The sequence below is a fragment of the Lontra canadensis genome, unplaced genomic scaffold (genome assembly GCF_010015895.1).
Source record: "Lontra canadensis isolate GAN:19392208 unplaced genomic scaffold, GSC_riverotter_1.0 scaffold5, whole genome shotgun sequence".
In the NCBI taxonomy this organism is placed as follows: domain Eukaryota; kingdom Metazoa; phylum Chordata; class Mammalia; order Carnivora; family Mustelidae; genus Lontra; species Lontra canadensis.
Genome location: NW_022630999.1, coordinates 27,915,788 through 27,936,747, shown reverse-complemented (window position 1 = coordinate 27,936,747; position 20,960 = coordinate 27,915,788). Strand labels below are relative to the sequence as shown.

The following is a 20,960-nucleotide window of genomic DNA, read 5'->3' as shown; positions in this document are numbered from 1 at the left end:
GTGCAGCTGCAGAGCACAGAGGGTAGGAAATGCCCCCTAGCTTTAGCAAGGTTATGGAATAATGCCTTGGCTACACAAACCTGCCAGCTTTAGTGAGGCAGCTGGAGAGCATGAGGAGGGGAAGGGGGGGCATTGCCCACCAGCTTTAGCACGTCAGCAAAGAAAATTCACTGGCTGCGTGCCACCAACTTCAGTAAGACAGCAGGATGTTCCATGTCTATACATGCCTGCAACTTCTGCAAGGCTGCGGGAATTCCATAACCACTTGTCCCCACTGGCCTTAGCAAGGCCACAGTAGAGTGCCACATCCTCACATACCACCTGCACTAGCAGGGTAGAGGAAGAGTGCTGCAATAGCAAAAACAAAGCATTTTTTAAGCCAACATCAGGAAACCAACATATAGGATAATCTCATATTAATTAATTTAACAAATATGTAATTAACACTTGGCTTTGCGCTTACTTCCAAAACACACAAGGCCCCTAATGGTCCAGAGTTCACAACTCCAACTTTATTGCTTGGAAGACAAAGTTAAACAAACAAACAAGAGTAAATATAAAATATAAATGATAAATGAGGAGAAAAATAAGGCAAGATAAGGAAGGGAAAGAAGAGAGGGGGAGGGGAGTTTATTTGCAGTAATAAAAGAAGGTTTACCTAACAAGAAATATTTGACCAAAAATAAGAAAGAGAAAGTCAAGTGACTATTGGAGAAGGAATGTTTCAGGTAGAAATAAAAATATGTGAGATTGGGCCCTGACAGGTAGGTGTGTGCTTGCTTCGCATGTTTGAAAAGAGGAAAAAGGCCAGTATGGCTGAAATTTAGAATGCATAGGAGAAAGTTGCAGGACATGATATTTGAGAAATCACAAAGAGCCAGATATCAAAAAGTGATCTCACATGTTTCAAAAGAATCATTTTGATGACTGGGTTGCTAATAGTACTTTAACATAGGAGAGATAACAGTTAGAAAGCAATTCCATTAATCCAGGTTGGAAATTACGGTTGTTGAATCAGGAAGAAAGCCATATAGGTATTTCAAAATTATCAGAATTTGGTGTTTGTGTATATATATATATATATATATATATATATATATGGAGAGAAGAATTGACAATTAAACTGTGTGTATTTTAAGTATGAGATGCTAATCTGTCATCCACATGAAACTGTTGACAGAGCAGCCAGATGAGTTCACATTGGTCCAGGCTGGAGATACAAATGTAGACACCATCATTTTTTTTTAATAGTTTTAAAAGTAAGAGCCTGGATGAGATTACTCTGGAGTTAGAGTAAATAGAGAAGAGATCCAAGGACAACGATGGGAAGATGGGGAAATACTAGCAAAGGAGATGGAAAGGAAGTATCTAGCTTCCAGGAGGGAAACAGTAACCCAGATGCAAGTATCTGAGGCCAACAAAGAAGACTGACATGTGACCGCAGGATTAGCCACATGAAAGTCATTGGTGATTTCTGACAAGTGTCTTCAGTGAAGAGGTGGCAGTAAAAACTGTTTTGAGTATATTCAAGAGAATAGGGGAGCAAGCAGACACCTCTTTCAAGGCACTTTGCTGGAAAGAGAATCAAAGAAATAGTATAGAAGCTGCAGGAAAATGTTAAGTCATGAATTTTTTTTTCAGATGTGAGAAATTACAACCTACTTGCATGCTGTAAGAATAAATCAATTAAAAATGAAGTGGGAAGAGATTCTGGGGAACAAGTGCTAAGTTTGACATTAGAGAGAAACAGATTTCATGGGTATGTTCTCAAGTAGAATGGAATTATGTCAAAATGGATCACATAGAAGTTTTCTTTTATGTGCTTCTAGTTTCTCAGTGAAATAGGAAGCCAAGTTATCAAATGAGAATGAAGATGAGAAAGCATTTATTAAAAGTTTGGTGAAAATGAGAAGAAAAGATAATAACCACCTGGGAGAGTAAAAGAATAATTGAGGAAAAGGAGATAGAGTGACTTAACAGCAGACAGGCCCACTTGAAGAAAGTGACCATGAATTTCAAGAAGACTGTCCAGTATAGCTTTGTTTTTTTCCAGTCATGTTCAATTATGCAAGTCCAGAAGCAAAGTAGAAGTTGGATTCAACGAGGATTAAGTGTTATCAGGTAAAGACAGTGAAGGAACTAAGGAAAAAAGGGCAATGTAGTTAAAAGTATATGCACAGAAGTAGTTAAAATGGCAGACCTGTTACAGAATAACCAAACACTAAAAATACCACAGATGAACTGATTGCCCTGACAGACAAGGGAAAGTAACTCTGGAGTAGACAGTGAGTTTCTCTGAGTATGAAGTCTGAGATAAATACAGCGCAAGAAAAAGGAATTTCTATCCAAATAGGACAGGATTCTGAAAGGCACTTTTTGATTATAGAGGGTATTAAAAAAGCCTTTCCTAAGATTGGTCATTAACTTCAAGATTAGTCATTTATCTCAGCGTGACTGGTCATTTGTACAGTTATAAAACAGGGTCTGACTCTCAATAAGATGAGATAAAGTAACTTAGCGTCAAACTGTCTTAGGGTAAAGAGCAATCCAGTCCTTATGAACAGATTCAAGAATGTATCAGACTTGGGGCACTGGGGTGGCACAGTCAGTTGAGATTAGTTTCAGCTCAGGTCATGATCTCAGGGTCCTGGGATCGAGCCCTGAGTCAGGCTCCATGCTGAGCATGGAGTCTGCATGAGAGTCTCTCTTTCCCTCTGTTCCTCCCACTTGTACTCTCTTTCTCCCACTCGTACTCTCTTTCTAATAAAAATAATCTTAAAAAAATAATAATATATCAGACTTCAGGTCAAGCAATAATCAAATCCTTAAGTGCTAGTACAAGGTTTGAGCCAAGATATTTCATAATTAGACCACAGAACTCAAGCTAAGTAAAATATATTGGAGAGAATAGCAGTGAAAATGTGATACTAGTGTAAAACCAATGGAGTGAAAGAATTGTTTGCTAGTATATTTGAGGAAGTAAGCTAGAAAGATAAGAAGTGGTGGTTGGAAAGTAAGATGCTTAAATAATGGAAGCAGTGTAATTTTAGAGAACCCCAAAGTCTGGGTTTCAACTAATGGAATATATGGCTGTTTTAAGGTAGAGGAAAAGATTCTTCTAAGAAATTTACTTATAAATCAGGGTAGCTGGAAGAATTACTAACACAGAAACTACAATCAGTCACAATGGTGATGAGAATGTGTTAGAGAAAGTGACAGTGAACTATGGGCTAAAATCTTCATAAAATGAAGTGATGTGTCTATGAAGACTGCAACAAAGGAGGGGTAAGCAGTAGTCTGACTTCTTGGGTTTCAAGACTGGAGAATTTTAGAGGGAGACAGAAAGACAATGATCTCTAATTGACAATGATAAAAAATACCACATTTTTAGGAAGAGAACAAGACAAAGTAGGGGAAGATGGAATCAGATAAGGGAATGTGCAGAGCCAAATGAAGAGGGGAGTCCAGGTCATGAAACATACATAACCTGGGAAATCTTAGGCCTCTTGAAGAAGCTGAAGCATACAGGAATGAAGGACATAATAGGATTATTTCTGATGGCTTCTAAGTCAAATTTCAGAGAAAAAACAGAGGAGTGTGGGGGAGAGAGGGAAGTAGAGCTCTTGCCAGGAGCTCATTGAGCCCCATAATGATGACTTTTAGCTCTTCTCTTTTAGTTTTCTTTTCTTTTTTTTCTCTTTTAGCTTTCTACATTAGCCCTGGAAAAATGATTATATTCATTTTTATGAGTTCCCGCATAGTACTTGGCAACCATCCCCTGCTTTAAGAAAACCTTTGCATAAGAGACCTTGTCCTTCTGTAGCATCAGATACTATATATATCCTTGGCAGAAACCTGAATTATGTACCACTTTTGTCCAGGGCCCCCAAATATGCAGTACTAAACAAGCTGCATCTTATTATAAACATTTATTTTGCAATGAAGCAAGCTGAAGAGTTTAGCTAAAATCTGAAGTTATAACTTCAAGTCTTCTGCCTTTGCCTTAATCAGTAATCAGTCAATTCTCAACCAAACTTTCCACTTCATTTCTGTCTCTTAAACCCTGTCCCCAGTTTACCACTTCCCTGAATTGGTTCATTCTTTCAACAAAAAGTTATCAAGTACCTGTTAAGTGTTATGTGCAACAGTAGACACAGAGGTAAATAAGATGCATCTCTGCCCCGGAGGAGCTTAAGGCCTAGGGTGAAAACAAGTAACAGACCACTTTCTAGAATCCGGCCTAAGAAAGGGATATACAAAACAGAGTGTTGTTCCCAGACTTCAGAATCCACTTTAGAATTTATAATGAGTTTTTATTTTGTCTTTTTAACATGCTGGCAATTTTCTAAGTCAAAATGGAAGAGATGACCTTCCTTTTTTTTGTATTCAAAGTCTTGCTTAACTCAAGCAAGAATTCAGAGCTCCCACTCCCCCAACTTTCCTTCCAAGACTATTTGTCAGCAACTACCACCCACCAGCCTCCTTCATGTATATATGAATACTTGAATGAAAAAAAGGAATGGAAATTGAAAATAGGTGACTTCAACCAACAATCAGTCTTTATGTGGTAACTTATTTACTTCTTTATTCATTCATTCATTCACTCATGAATTCATATAAATATTGATTAAACAAAACCTAAGTGGTGGGCACTTAGCAAAGTTCTGCTTAGTGCCAAATGAGAAGAAATCAAAGAGACCATTCATATACCTTATCATAGCTTCTTGGAACAAATATCCCCAAGTAGAAAGCCAATGGGGTAGGATGAAGCTTCATCCATCTAATAATTCATTGTATCAGGAAAACAATGTGCCAGTCTGGAAACAGACTATGAAAATAACCTTATTCCTAGGTCATCTGGAAGGAAGTATCCTTGTAAAAGAGGGTTCAGCTCCAGCCTAAGGTTCTACACAGGAAAAGAGCTTTCCCTTCATCTGTTGCTGGGGTTTGAGCCATATCAAGAATGATACTTGGTATCTTCGTGATATGGGCAGTATAGGATTCTAGGTTTAAGAATGAAATGTAGTGGGAATTTCTACTGGGTGATTTCCATTTTCTCACTATAATCACTTATACCAAAATAATAAATGACCTTCTGCTCTTAAACCCAAGGGTCATTTTGCTGTTCTCTCTAAGCTCTTCACAGCGTATGACATGTAGATTGTTCCCTGTTTCTCAAAATGCTCTTGTCTCTTGGCTTCCCTGACAATTCACTCTACTAGATATTATGTTGTACTTTTTCATTTCTTTAAAATAGTGTGCCAGTTAAAACTAAAATGAGATACCAATGCACACACTAGGATAGCTAAAATTAAAAAAACACAGTGCAGTATTGGTGAGGATGTAGAGTAGCAAGATACTACTTGGAGGGAATGTAAAATAGTACAGCTACTTGGAAAAGTCTAGCAGCTTCTTAGAAATAAAACATTCATGTGACTTAGCAATTCTATTCATAGGTATTTACCCAAAAAGAAATAAAAACACTGTTCATAAAATGATTTGTACACAAAAACTCATAGCAGCTTTATTCATAATAGCCTAAGATTGAAGAAGAAGAAAAAGGTCATCAACACATGAATGAAAAACTAATCATGAAAAATAATAATAAAAAATAGAAAAAAAAATTTAAATGCTAGATTAGAAAAAATACTTTCCACTAAAAGGGCTTAATTTAGTATAGTATAATGGCAGGTATCAAAGTACTAGGAGGCTGAAGTCTGACTACCTACATCATAATTCTTCTTTACTAGCTGAGGGGCACCCCATGAGTAATTTTGCTTACTAAATACACACACACACACACACACACACCACAAAAACTCTGGGATTTGTGCTGTACATAAATGTATCTCAATCTGAAGGGAAAATATTTTTAACATTATACAATGCGTATTCTCACTTTATTTTACTTACTGTTTGAGGATAGAATTTTGTTAGAATATAAGATCCACCATGTGAATTCCAGACTCAGTTGACAGATTTCTATATTTAAATTGATCCCAACTTTTCTTTGTTATTAATAATGTTGTGATGGATAACTTCGTATATGATTCTTTTTGGTTCAACTTAACAAAGGATATTCATTATTTTAGGGTTCTTAATCTATAATACCATAGTAATTATTAAAGTATGTACTTAAGAAAAAAAAACTAATCATGGTACAACCATACTATGTAATACTACCCAGCAATCAAAATAAATAAATCACTAATATCTAATTAATGCAACAATATGAATAAATCTCAGCAGTGTGCTGAGCAAAAGAAGCAATACACCAAAAAGTAGTATTCCATTCTTCCATTTATGAAACTAGAACAGGCAAAACCAACTTAGAGTGACTTGCTTGGGGCCAAGGAAGGGCATATGCAGCAAAGGGCCTGAGGGAACTTTAGAAGAGGCTGTATGATCTCAGTTCTGTGATAGTAAATGCTTCACAACCAACCAGCTCTCTGAAAAAAAGCATATGTGTATGTGTATACATACATACGTTTTTATAAGTTTTACTGATACAAAAAAATATAGTACACAATTTACAAATAATAAAATATATAGTACACTTTACTATAAATTCCACATAGCCAATTAATTCTCACAGAATGCTTTTATTGCTTTTTCCCAAAGTCTTTTTTTTATTTTATTTTTTATAAACATATATTTTTATCCTCAGGGGTACAGGTCTATGAATCGCCAGGTTTACACAAATCACATCTCTCACCATAACACATACCGTCCCCAATGTCCATAACCCCACCACTCAACCCCCCTCCCCCCATCAACCCTCAGTTTGTTTTGTGAGATTAAGAGTCACTTATGGTTTGTCTCCCTCCCAATCCCATCTTGTTTCATTAACTCTTCTCTTACCCCCTTAACCCCCCATGTTGCATCTCCTCTCCCTCATATCAGGGAGATCATATGATAGTTGTCTTTCTCTGATTGACTTATTTCGCTAAGCATGATACCCTCTATCCATGTTGTCGCAAATGGCAAGATTTCATTTCTTTTGATGGCTGCATACTATTCCATTGTGTATATATACCACCTCTTCTTTATCCATTCATCTGTGGATGGACATCTAGGTTCTTTCCATAGTTTGGCTATTGTAGACATTGCTGCTATAAGCATTCAGGTGCACATGCCCCTTCGGATCACTACGTTTATATCTTTAGGGTAAATACCCAGCAGTGCAATTGCTGGGTCATAGGGTAGTTCTATTTTCAACATTTTGAGGAACCTCCATGCTGTTTTCCAGAGTGGTTGCACCAGCTTGCATTCCCACCAACAGTGTAGGAGGGTTCCCCTTTCTCTGCATCCTCACCAGCATCTGTCATTTCCTGACTTGTTAATTTTAGCCATTCTGACTGGTGTGAGGTGATATCTCATTGTGGTTTTGATTTGTATTTCCCTGATGCCAAGTGATATGGAGCACTTTTTCATGTGTCTGTTGGCCATCCAGATGTCTTTGCAGAAATAGCTGTTCATGTCTTCTGCCCATTTCTTGATTGGATTATTTTTTCTTTGGGTGTTGAGTTTGCTAAGTTCTTTATAGATTCTGGACACTAGCCCTTTATCTGATATGTCGTTTGCAAATATCTTCTCCCATTCTGTCAGGTGTCTTTTGGTTTTGTTAACTGTTTCCTTTGCTGTGCAAAAGCTTTTGATCTTGATAAAATCCCAATAGTTCATTTTTGCCCTTGCTTCCTTTGCCTTTGGCGATGTTCCTAGGATGATGTTGCTACGGCTGAGGTCGAAGAGGTTGCTGCCTGTGTTCTCCTCAAGGATTTTGATGGATTCCTTTCTCACATTGAGGTCCTTCATCCATTTTGAGTCTATTTTCGTGTGTGGTGTAAGGAAATGATCCAATTTCATTTTTCTGCATGTGGCTGTCCAATTTTTCCAACACCATTTATTGAAGAGGCTGTCTTTTTTCAATTGGACATTCTTTCCTGCTTTGTCAAAGATTAGTTGACCATAGAGTTGAGGGTCTATTTCTGGGCTCTCTGTTTTTGTGCCAGTACCATGCTGTCTTGATGATGACAGCTTTGTAATAGAGCTTGAAGTCTGGAATGGTGATGCCACCAACTTTGGCTTTCTTTTTCAATATTCCTTTGGCTATTCGAGGTCTTTTCTGGTTCCATATAAATTTTAGGATTATTTGTTCCATTTCCTTGAAAAAAATGGATAGTACTTTGACAGGAATTGCATTAAATGTGTAGATTGCTTTAGGTAGCATAGGCATTTTCACAATATTTATTCTTCCAATCCAGGAGCATGGAACATTTTTCCATTTCTTTGTGTCTTCTTCAATTTCTTTCATGAGTACTTTATAGTTTTCTGTGTATAGATTCTTAGCCTCTTTGGTTAGGTTTATTCCTAGGTATCTTATAGTTTTGGGTGAAATTGTAAATGGGATGGACTCCTTAATTTCTCTTTCTTCTGTCTTGTTGTTGGTGTAGAGAAATGCAACTGATTTCTGTGCATTGATTTTATATCCTGACACTTTACTGAATTCCTGTACAAGTTCTAGCAGTTTTGGAGTGGAGTCTTTTGGGTTTTCCACATATAGTATCATATCATCCGCGAACAGTGATAGTTTGACTTCTTCTTTGCCGATTTGGATGCCTTTAATTTCCTTTTGTTGCCTGATTGCTGAGGCTAGGACTTCTAGTACTATATTGAATAGCAGTGGTGATAATGGACATCCCTGCCGTGTTCCTGACCTTAGCAGAAAAGCTTTCAGTTTTTCTCCATTGAGAATGATATTTGCGGTGCGTTTTTCATAGATGACTTTGATAATATTGAGGTATGTGCCCTCTATCCCTACACTTTGAAGAGTTTTGATCAGGAAGGGATGCTGTACTTTGTCAAATGCTTTCTCAGCATCTATTGAGAGTATCATATGGTTCTTGTTCTTTCTTTTATTAATGTGTTGTATCACATTGATTGATTTGCGGATGTTGAACCAACCTTGCAGCCCTGGAATAAATCCCACTTGGTCGTGGTGAATAATCCTTTTAATGTATTGTTGAATCCTATTGGCTAGTATTTTGGTGAGAATTTTTGTGTCTGTGTTCATCAAGGATATTGGTCTGTAGTTCTCTTTGGTTGGGATCCTTGTCTGGTTTGGGGATCAAGGTGATGTTGGCCTCATAAAATGAGTTTGGAAGTTTTCCTTCCATTTCTATTTTTTGGAACAGTTTCAGGAGAATAGGAATTAATTCTTTAAATGTTTGGTAGAATTCCCCCAGGAAGCCATCTGGCCCTGGGCTTTTGTTTGTTTGGAAATTTTTGATGACTGTTTCAATCTCCTTACTGGTTATGGGTCTGTTCAGGCTTTCTATTTCTTCCTGGTTCAGTTGTGGTAGTTTATATGTCTCTAGGAATGCATCCATTTCTTCCAGATTGTCAAATTTTTTGGCGCAGAGTTGCTCATAGTATGTTCTTATAATTGTCTGTATTTCTTTGGTGTTAGTTGTGATCTCTCCTCTTTCATTCATGATTTTATTTATTTGGGTCCTTTCTCTTTTCTTTTTGATAAGTCTGGCCAGGGGTTTATCAATCTTATTAATTCTTTCAAAGAACCAGCTCCTAGTTTCGTTGATATGTTTTATTGTTTTTTGGGTTTCTATATCATTGATTTCTGCTCTGATCTTTATGATTTCTCTTCTCCTGCTGGGTTTAGGGTTTCTTTCTTGTTCTTTCTCCAGCTCCTTTAGGTGTAGGGTTAGGTTGTGTACCTGAGACCTTTCTTGTTTCTTGAGAAAGGCTTGTACTGCTGTATATTTTCCTCTCAGGACTGCCTTTGTTGTGTCCCACAGATTTTGAAATGTTGTGTTTTCATTATCATTTGTTTCCATGAATTTTTTTCAATTCTTCTTTAACTTCCTGGTTGACCCATTCATTCTTTAGAAGGATGCTGCTTAGTCTCCATGTATTTGGGTTCTTTCCAATTTTCCTCTTGTGATTGAGTTCTAGCTTCAGAGCACTGTGGTCTGAAAATATGCAGGGAATGATCCCAATCTTTTGATACTGGTTGAGACCTGATTTAGGACCGAGGATGTGATCTATTCTGGAGAATGTTCCATGTGCACTAGAGAAGAATGTGTATTCTGTTGCTTTGGGATGAAATGTTCTGAATATATCTTCCATCTGGTCCAGTGTGTTATATAAGGCCTTTATTTCCTTGTTGATCTTTTGCTTGGATGATCTGTCCATTTCAGTGAGGGGAGTGCTAAAGTCCCCTACTATTATTGTATTATTGTTGATGTGTTTCTTTGATTTTGTTATTAATTGGATTATATAATTGGCTGCTCCCACATTAGGGGCATAGATATTTACAATTGTTAGATCTTCTTGTTGGACAGATCCTTTGAGTATGATATAGTGTCCTTCCTCAGCTCTTATTATAGTCATTGGCTTAAAATCTAATTTGATTTAAATTGATCTGATATAAGGATTGCCACTCCTGCTTTCTTCTGATGTCCATTAGCATGGTAAATTCTTTTCCACCCCCTCACTTTCAATCTGGAGGTGTCTTCGAGTCTAAAATGAGTTTCTTGTAGGCAACATATAGATGGGTTTTGTTTTTTTATCCATTCTGATACCCTGTGTCTTTTGATTGGGGCATTTAGTCCATTAACATTCAGGGTAACTATTGAGAGATATGAATTTAGTGCCATTGTATTGTCTGTAAGGTGACTGTTATTGTATATTGTCTCTGTTCCTTTCTGATCTACTACTTTTAGGGTCTCTCTTTGCTTAGAGGACCCCTTTAAATATTTCCTGTAGAGCTGGTTTGGTGTTTGCAAATTCTTTCAGTTTTTGTTTGTCCTGGAAGCTTTTAATCTCTCCTTCTATTTTCAATGATAGCCTAGCTGGATATAGTATTCTTGGATGCATGTTTTTCTCGTTTAGTGCTCTGAATATATCATGCCAGCTCTTTCTGGCCTGCCAGGTCTCTGTGGATAAGTCTGCTGCCAATCTAATATTTTTACCATTGTATGTTACAGACTTCTTTTCCCAGGCTGCTTTCAGGATTTTCTCTTTGTCACTAAGACTTGTAAATTTGACTATTAGGTGACGGGGTGTGGACATATTCTTATTGATTTTGAGGGGGGTTCTCTGAACCTCCTGGATTTTGATGCTTGTTCCCTTCGCCATATTGGGGAAATTCTCTCCAATAAGTCTCTCCAATATACCTTCTGCTCCCCTCTCTCTTTCTTCTTCTTCTGGAATCCCAATTATTCTAATGTTGTTTCATCTTATGGTATCACTTATCTCTTGAATTCTCCCCTCGTGGTCCAGTAGCTGTTTGTCCCTCTTTTGCTCAGCTTCTTTATTCTCTGTCATTTGGTCTTCTATATCACTAATTCTTTCTTCTGCCTCATTTATCCTAGCAGTGAGAGCCTCCATTTTTTATTGCACCTCATTAATAGCTTTTTTTATTTCAACTTGGTTAGATTTTAGTACTTTTATTTCTCCAGAAAGGGCTTTTATATCTCCCGAGAGGGTTTCTCTAATATCGCCCATGCCTTTTTCGAGCCCAGCTAGAACCTTGAGAATCATCATTCTGAACTCTAGATCTGACATATTACCAATGTCTGTATTGATCAGGTCCCTAGCCTTTGGTACTGCCTCTTGTTCTTTTTTTTGTGGTGAATTTTTCCGCCTTGTCATTTTGTCCAGATAAGAGTATATGAAGGAGCAAGTAAAATACTAAAAGGGTGGCAAAAACCCCAGGAAAATATGCTTTAACCAAATCAGAAGAGATCCCAAATCGTGAGGGAGGAGAAAGGGGATAAAAAGAGGTTCAGAAAGAAAAAAAAAAAAAAAAAAAGAAACAATTAAAAAAAGAATACAAATAAAGAAAAAATATAAAAAAGAAAAAGATAGATATAGATATAGATATAGATATAGATATAGATATATATACACTAGATAAACTAGTTTAAAAACGTTAAAAAAGAAAAGGGTAAAAGTTTAAAAAAAATTGGCAGAAGAAGAGAAAAAAAAATTGAAAAAGAAAAAAAAATTAAATTAACTGCAAGGCTGAAGAATCATGGGAAGAAAGCCATGAGTTCCGTGCTTTGCTTTCTCCTCCTCTAGAATTCCGCTGTTCTCCTTGGTATTGAAACTGCACTCCTTGGTAGGTGAACTTGGTCCTGGCTGGATTTCTTGTTGATCTTCTGGGGGAGGGGCCTGTTGTAGTGATTCTCAAGTGTCTTTGCCCCAGGCAGAATTGCACCGCCCTTACCAGGGGCCGGGCTGAGTAATGCGCTTGGGTTTGCTTTTGGGAGCTTTTGTTCCCTGAGCGCTTTCTGTAGAGTTCCGGAGGACGGGAATGAAGATGGCGGCCTCCCAGTCTCCAGCCAGGAGGAGCCAAGAGCCCAGGGCCCCACTCCTCAGTGCACCCCCAAGGAACAGCACCCAATTACTCCTGTCACCCTGGCCTCCAGCCACGCTCCGAGCCGACCGAGCCTGCGACCAATTCAGGGTAACCCCGAGCTGTGAGCTCACTCCTCGGCTCTGTCTCTGTAGCTGGCTTCCCCGTTCTGATACCTGTAAGCTCTGCGACACTCAGACACCCCCGATCCTTCTGTGACCCTGTGGGACCTGAGGCCACGCTGACCCCGCGTGGGCTTCACCCTGGTTAAGCCTCTGGAGTGATGTCCCTCAGTGGAACGGACTTTTAAAAGTCCTGATTTTGTGCTCCGTTGCTCCACCGCTTGCCGGGAGCTGGCCCCTCCCCCCGCAGTCTATCTTCCCGTTGCTTTGGATTCACTTCTCCGCCAGCCCTACCTTTCCGAAAGTGGTTGATTTTCTGGTTCTAGAATTGCTGTTCTTATTCTCCTCGATCTCCCGTTGGATTTGTAGGTGTTTGCAATCTTCAAGCAAGTTATCTAGCTGATCTCCCGCTATCTGAAGCAGTCTCAGCCTGCTACTTCTCCGCCATCTTGACTCCTCTCTCACTTTTTTCCAAACTCTTATATGCCTGAGCTACCTCTGCTTCCAATTCAAACCAATTTTCACAAACAAAGTTGTATCCCAATTCTCTAATTCTTTTCCCAATAAATGTACTTTCATTACATCTGATATATGACACATTGTTTCTCATTCTCTTTAAAATTACATTTATTAAGCTTAAGCACAACTTGTTCATCAATGACATGAGTTATTTCTTTCCTGAATCAGATAATAATTTTCAGCAACAGGAAGATTATATCCTTAAATTCCCTAATTTCTTGTGCTACTCATAAAGTAACAGGTACAGACAGAGCACTTTTAAATCTAATCTACCTTATTGGTGTTTCCCTCTTCACTTACTTATGTTGAAACAACCAACTAAGAAATAAGTCAATCCCTGATTTGCACTGTTTGCCAAATTCTATGGTGTAAATATGCTCACCATGGCTGATCTTAAGTTACCAACATAACATCACTGAACACATACCAATATACAGTATTTCATCCATTTAAATAAAACACATGTGGGGCATGGCTCCTCCCCACTGGGTGGCTCAGTGGGTTAAGCCTCTGCCTTTGGCTCAGGTCATGATCTCAGGGTCCTGGGATCGAGCCCCACATCAGGCTCTCTGCTCATCAAGGAGCCTGCTTCTCCCCTCTCTCTCTGCCTGCCTCTCTGCCTACTTGTCATCTCTATCCAATAAATAAAAAATCTTTAAAAAAAAACCATGAAAATAACCCCAAGATCATAGTCAGTATTAAGTATAGGAAATAACTATTAAGTGTTACATTTTGAGTATGTTCTCTTTTTAATATAATTTATTTTAGTAATTTAATAATTTTAAACTAATGGCTTGTATTTAATAACTAGCATCTAAAATTCCTAAAAATTAAATAATCAGAACTTGCAAGGCAGATTCAACACAACACTAGATATTTTCTGTATCTTGATTAGTGTATTGGTGATTAGGGTATATACATGTATCAGTATCATTGAAATGTTTGCTTAAAATGCATGCACTTTATTGTATATAAATCATACTTCAGCAAAGACAATTTAAAAAAAGATAATTGGTATCCCTTAGAGTTCTATGTTAGGCCTCTTTTTCACTCTACTTGTACTTGCTGGGCCAGTTTATCTCCTCCCCTTGTTTCAATATCCATATCATGATGATTTTTTATTGTGTATGTCCACATTTCTCTCTCCCAACTGCCATTTCATATAATCAACCTCCACCTGGATGTTACAAAGACTTTCCAAACTCAGTGCACCTACAACTGTACTCATTATCAAACATTACCCACACTGTTCTTCCTCAAAGCTCCCCACTTCAGATAACTGTACTTCTATCCACTGGGGTACACAGCCAAACATCAGTATGAAATTTCAATCTCTACCACTTCCTAACACCACACCTCTAATCAATTCATACCTGTCAAATCTACTCCTAAATATCTCTCATGTTCATCAATCTCCAGGTCCCCACTCTCATTGCTCCAGCTCAGACCACAATTTTCTCTCACCTGTATTACCCCCAAAGCCTCCTAATGACCTCTTGGCATTTGTTCTTGGCCCCTCAAATCATTCTGCAAATTATGTAGAGAGAAGTTTTTATACATACAATTCTGACTTCATTATTTAGCTTACAAGCACCTGCATGATTGGGCCCTGATTTTTCTCCTAGATATTTCCTTGATAGTTATCTTCCAACCTCATTGAATTTTACCTTCCAACTTCACTGAAATTTTTTTTCACTTTCTCTATACAAAATAGTCTTTTCTCTTCCTTTTCTGTAGATATTTTCTATGTATCCTTCAGATACCAGCTTATGCATTACCTCCTTGGGGAAATCTTTCCTAACCCCTTACACTGGATGCCCCACCTGTATAAACCCATAGCTGGTTTCACACCAAAATATTGCATACATAATTTTCTGCCTACCCTACTAGACCAAAAGTTCCTTTAGATCAGGGACCATTTTTATTATGATTGCTGCTGAAAAACTAGCTCCTAGCAAGGAGCCTAGAAAACAACAACTCATCACTGAATATTTATTGAATGAATCTTCGGAATACCACAGACCATAAGGTTGTTATCAGGTACCGCTAACCCTTCTTGTCTCATATACATCAGATTTCAGGCCCTGTACCTCAAATTATACTGCAAATTCCTTGAGAGGTTTAGGGTTCTGCTTTAAATTTATTAAAACCCACACAGCCTTCATACAACACTAATTATAGTTCACTAAACACCTGATCAATTATGTGGACTCCTATTTATCCCCAAAACCCAAATTCCTACCAAATTCTCAAGCTGCCATTGAAGATCTATGTCTTATCCAGAAAATGTGTATCTGTTTTGACCCTCTTCCTAAAACATAGATGTTACGTTGTTCTTTAGCCTATTTTAAATACATTCCGTCCAAACTGACCCCTAAGTTCACCTTCTTTTTTTCCTTCCTCCTCTCTCCCTATCCCTGGCCTCTACTCTGTTGCCATTATCTTAAATATCTTCATCTCTTGCACTTAATATCTCACACTATCTTCAAAGGATCACTTCAGTTCTTGGCTTTTTTCTGATTTCTGTTCTTTGTTTTAAAAACATTTTCAATTCTCTGTGTTCCAAGAATAGCAGTAGATGCTGAAAAAACATTAAGTGATAGACTATGCCATGGAAGAGCTTGCATGCTGGGAGATGGCAGTGACTGGTATTTAAATACATAGATTTAATATAATGTACTAAAGGTACTATAGAAGGCACTGAGACAACTTTGAGAAAGGAATGCCTTCTGACTGAGCATGGAATGGGGAAGAAGAGGGTAAGTCATCAAAAAATTGTTATAGCTCTTTTCGTTATATTCCCAAAATAAAATACCATGTCACATTCATTCCAGCATTTTCTGTAGCTAACATCTGTTGAGCAAAATCATTATCTCATTTAATTCTCATTAAAACTCTACAAGTTATAATGACATGGATACTATTATGGTCAGCACTTTATAGCTGAAAAAACAGGCTTAGAGATACTGGGTCAATACCCAGACTCTTAACTACTACGCAGCAAATCCTCAATCTTCGATGGGTGAAATAAAACACCCTGGGGGCAAAGGGAGGGGTTACATGTGCCACATGAATCCCAGGAAAATACCAGACACACAGTAAATTGTTTGTAAGCTTTTTTTTGGGGGGGGGGCATTATATATATTGGACCAACAACAATCTATATACCAAGTTCAGGGACAGAACTGAAATCCATAGCTACTAACCCTCCACTCCAATATGTTCACACATCAAAAATAGATTTTTCTCTCTCTTTTGGACATTTATTTGTTTAGTCTGAATTGGGGCTGGGCATGCTGTTTGTTTAATGAAGAAAACTCTTTCAGGAAAAATTAAAAAGAAATACCAAAATACCTGCACCTACAGGAAATAAGCCGAGGTAAGAGAATTTGCCATCGTTTCCCCCACTTTTATTAGAAAACAGGTCTCTTTCTTGCATTTCTCAGTGTAGACACTGAAGCAGTCAGGCCAGCCCCCAGATTCCCTCATTCTCTATGCACACCACCAGGTAAGACCAGTGACCAACTGCCCTTCTGATATTTCTCTCACTGTTTGCATGAAAGAAAAGCTTGAAATAAAATTTACTCTTTGCTCTCAGCAAGAACTAATACTTATCAAATGCCCTGGTCAAACACAATAAAATCATACTGTGTAAGGAAATTGCTTTTGTAATTGATTTACTAGTTTTCATAGAGGAAAAACATTTCAGTAGCATTTTCATTAAATTGCTTGTCTACAACCACCAAAAAATATCTAGTTTTCAGTTTTTAAAGACCCCATATCTCTGTCATTTGGATTAAAAAAAAAAAAAGTAATAGAATGAGAAAAAATACTAAACCTAATGGTGCACTATATGGTAAATAAAAGATCCAGACATGTCCTTCATTGCAGAAAAGTATAGAATTACAGATTACATATAGGGAAGACAGTGTTTTTGTTTTTGCTGTCTTAGGTTGTGAGACAGAAAAATAGAGGGAGAAAGGAGTAGTTTGGCTTTGTATATATTCAAAAAAGCCTTAACCCACTCCCTGAGCCTCAGAGAACGGGCCAGCAGGCAAAGAGCAAGTTCAACTGTTCAGATTCTGCTCCCAGGGATTCTGTAAGTCATTCTAGGCCTCACAATGAGCCCGCAAGCACCAACAAAAAGCTTTTAGCACTTAAAATACATTTGGTTCAAAAGAGATCAAGGTAATAAACTGCACTAGTGAAATTATTTGACATATAACCAAGACACTGAGCCTTTGGCTAAAAATCTGTATTTTGTTATTGCCATATTAAATTGTAAGCACCATAAGGACAAGGTCTGTATGTGTCTGCAGCTGTGTCCCCAGGGCCACATACAGAATGTAGCTCACAACTAATATATGCCTTTTGAATAAATAAATGAATTTTAATTTCCCATTGAATAAAAGTGTCTTTGAATGGATTACTAAACAGTATCTTTCACCATTAAATTTCAGAGCAGAAATCTTCCCAACCTCCCACTTGATCTTCCATATTTAGAGTGCATCAAAAGAAGAGAAAGAGATTTGGGAGCAGGGCAGAAAAATAGGAGAAGGAGAAAGACAAGCTATAAGGAATCAAAAAATATCACTTGGAATAATCATATCAAAAGCTGGAACTCCAAATCCCAAATGGTAATCTTTGCTTCCCTATAGACATAAATACTGTTAAGCTGTGACTACATTTTGTTGGCACTATAAGAAACTAAGCAAAGTAAAAAAATTTCCCTTAGACAAGCTACCAGTATTCCAGGAAACTCAGCTGACGTGCTGAAACAAGCTAAGAGTGTTCATTTATCCAACAAATATTTATTGACCTGCTAACTGCTAAGCGCTGTACAAGGTGCCACATATGGATTCAACAGTAAATCTGCTATGCATATCTGAGATTTTTTTTTTAAGGTCCTGGATAAATTTAAGAATCTGATATATAGACCCTCTCCCAGAGGGATGGGTAGTGGGGAAAGCATATTCAAACCATGTACATGCACATGTTCTGCATACAATTTCAGGAAAGCTGTAGATCCTCCAAAGCCAATTCACATACCGAGGGTTTATAAATGTAGGAATCCTACAGATTCCATTGCCCTCTGCCCAAGCAATAATCTAACATGCTGCTGTATTTTTTTTTTTTATTTAAATTAAATTCAGGTAGGTTAGAGGCACCTGAGTGGCACAGTCCGTTCAGCGTCTGACTTGGTTTTGGCTCAGGTCATGGCCTCACTATCCTCTAATCAAGCCCCATGCTGGGCTCTGTGCTTAGTGCAGAGTCTGCTTACAACTCTCTCACTCTCTCCCTCTGCCACCTCTCCATTCTCTCTATATATAAACTATATAAATCTTTTTTAAAATCAATTAATTAATTAAAGTCAGGTTATGTTCTAGACAGAAGCCTCTTGATTAGAACTGGTTGCAAAACGAAGCTCCCAAAGCCAGGGCAAGATGGCAGGTGATCTCAGCCCCTTCCCAACTTAGTGAGCTTCCTGAAATAACTCATAGAAATTACATAAATCATTTTAATACAGTTTTTAGAAACCTTCCCTAACTTGTTTAATCAACTTAGAACACTTTCCATTTCAGAGGTTTTACTCATTTAAGGCACTTCTGCATTTTCAACATATAGATAACAATCTAGATATGATATACAATCTTCAGGAAAAAATCAAGCCAAGGTATCCAATTCCACACAGAAAGAGAATGCCAAATTGACATCTAAAATACCTGTTTGTACAAAGGACACCTCGGGGTTTTTTTCAATTAATTATCCTGCTCTCACTGCTTTATATGTTACAGATTACTAGAATTCATAATTGAATAATATGTAGATGTCACCAGGAGGTGCTAAACCTCCTATTCGCCTACTTGGAATTGCCTGTCTCAATAAGAATGACACTAACTTTAGCATTTTCTCTCTGATTAAAGACACTATAGATTTGCAGTCACCTCCATGTAATATAAATCAATAAAGAATAATTTTCCAGGCAGTAAATCAATTGTCAGTTCACAGACCCAAATACCCCTGTGCAGGATTTATTGAAAAAATGAATGGCAGTCTTGTTAGGAGATGTACAGCATGCTTTATAGGGACATAATAGTGTAAACCCCAGACTATTACATTCACTACAGTGAGGAATCCAACAGAAATAAGCCTTTCTTTTCCATGGGACACAAACTCAACTGGGTTTTTCAATGACAAAATGAAAAAAAACTTAAAATACAACATAACAGTAACATATCTCTGTAGTAGGGAGGGTATACCAGTCTTGGGAACACTTTCTGCACTTTGGGTGTGGTGGACCTGAATAGTTAATTTTCTAAATCTTGCCATCCAATAGCATCCATTAGTCAGGAGCAATTTTTGAATTCTTGTGATATGGCTAGTCTAAATTGACATGTGATATAAGTATAAATAAACACTGGATTCTGAGGTACCTGGGTGGCTCAGCCCATTAAGCATCCAACTTGATTATGGCTCAGGTCATGATCTCAGGGTCATGGAATGATGCCCAACTGCACTGAGAATGGAGACTGCTTAAGATTCTTTCCCTCTCCTCTACCCCTCCCACTCCTCCTGTGCATGCACACTCTCTCTCTAAAAAAAAAAAAAAAAATTTAACAAAAACACTGGATTTCAAAGACTTAGTACAAAATAAAATTAATTTCAATTATCTGTTTTATGTGGCTACTAGAAAATTTAAAAGCACTTATGTGGTTCACATAACTATTTCTATCACACAGCACTATTCTGCACAGTAAAGTGGCTCAGGTGACAGACTGAAAAATTTTATCATGGTCAGCCAACAATGCACCAGCAAATCCTCAGAGAACTAGATAGTTAAGTAAGGGAATGACAAAATAAGACTCCACTTTTTAAAAGAGAACAGTAGGTAGTTCCTCTAAAGAAGTGGGAGAAGACAATAATTGGATGTTCATGAGTGGGAAGATTGGTCCCCACAGGCCATACAGTAATATTTAAAGTGCTGTCAAACAAAACTAAAGAACCTGAAAGAAGAGAAATAGCAGACCTGTTAATGGTGACATAACCAGATTTCAACAAATGAGGGGTATGAGAAAGAATAAGCCAAGAAAATTTTGATTAATGCCCTACGAAGATACTTTAAGTTTATATCAAAAGTTATCTTTGGTTTGGGGCGCCTGTGTGGCTTAGCTGATTAAGTGTCTGACTCATTTAAGTCGTGATCTCAGTGTCCTGGTATTGAGCCCTATGTTGGGCTCTGCACTCAGCATGAAGTCTGCTGTGGATTCTCTCTCCCTCTCCCTCTGCCCTCCTGCTTGTGCTCCCTCTCTTTCTCAAATGAATAAATATATCTTTTTAAAAAAATTTCTTGGGGTGCCTGGGTGGCTCAGTGGGTTAAGCCTCTGCCTTTGGCCCAGGTCATGATCTCAGGGTCCTGGGATTGAGCCCCGCATCAGGCTCTCTGCTCAGCAGGGAGCCTGCTACCCCCTTCTCTCTCTGCCTGCTGCTCTGCCTACTTGTGATCTCTTTCCCTCTGTCAAATAAATAAATAAAATCTTTTAAAAAAAAATTTCTTCAGTTCAATAGCTACAAGCAGTCTCATTCATTACTAGATGCTCAGAATCTTACACAAGGCCTGACTCTGGAAAACACTCAATAAATACTTGCTAAATTAAAGAATGAATTAAATGATTAAATATGAAAAAAAAACTAATGCAACTAAATTATGATGCAAATGCAAAAAAGAAAAAGAAGTATATTAATTTTTCTACTGCACTAAACTAGAAATACCCATGAAGCAGAGTGGAGACACTGGAACTCTAAATAATGAAGAAGGAAATGCAGAAACAAAGTAGAAGACATTTTTAGACATGAAAGTAAAGAAAAATTAAAATGGATAATAGCATTAGTGAATCCTAAATCGGGGGAAAGTAATGAGAATTTTAAGATATTATAAGATA

General features: G+C 37.7%; 1 long non-coding RNA gene across 1 annotated transcript; it reads left to right on the top strand.

Annotated features, from left to right (window-relative positions):
- Positions 1 to 15,694: 15,694 nt before the first annotated feature.
- LOC116864280 lies at positions 15,695 to 17,553 on the top strand. The gene is made up of 3 exons (XR_004381983.1): positions 15,695 to 15,779; positions 16,296 to 16,399; positions 17,483 to 17,553. It is a non-coding gene; the product is annotated as an uncharacterized LOC116864280 (long non-coding RNA).
- Positions 17,554 to 20,960: the final 3,407 nt, after the last annotated feature.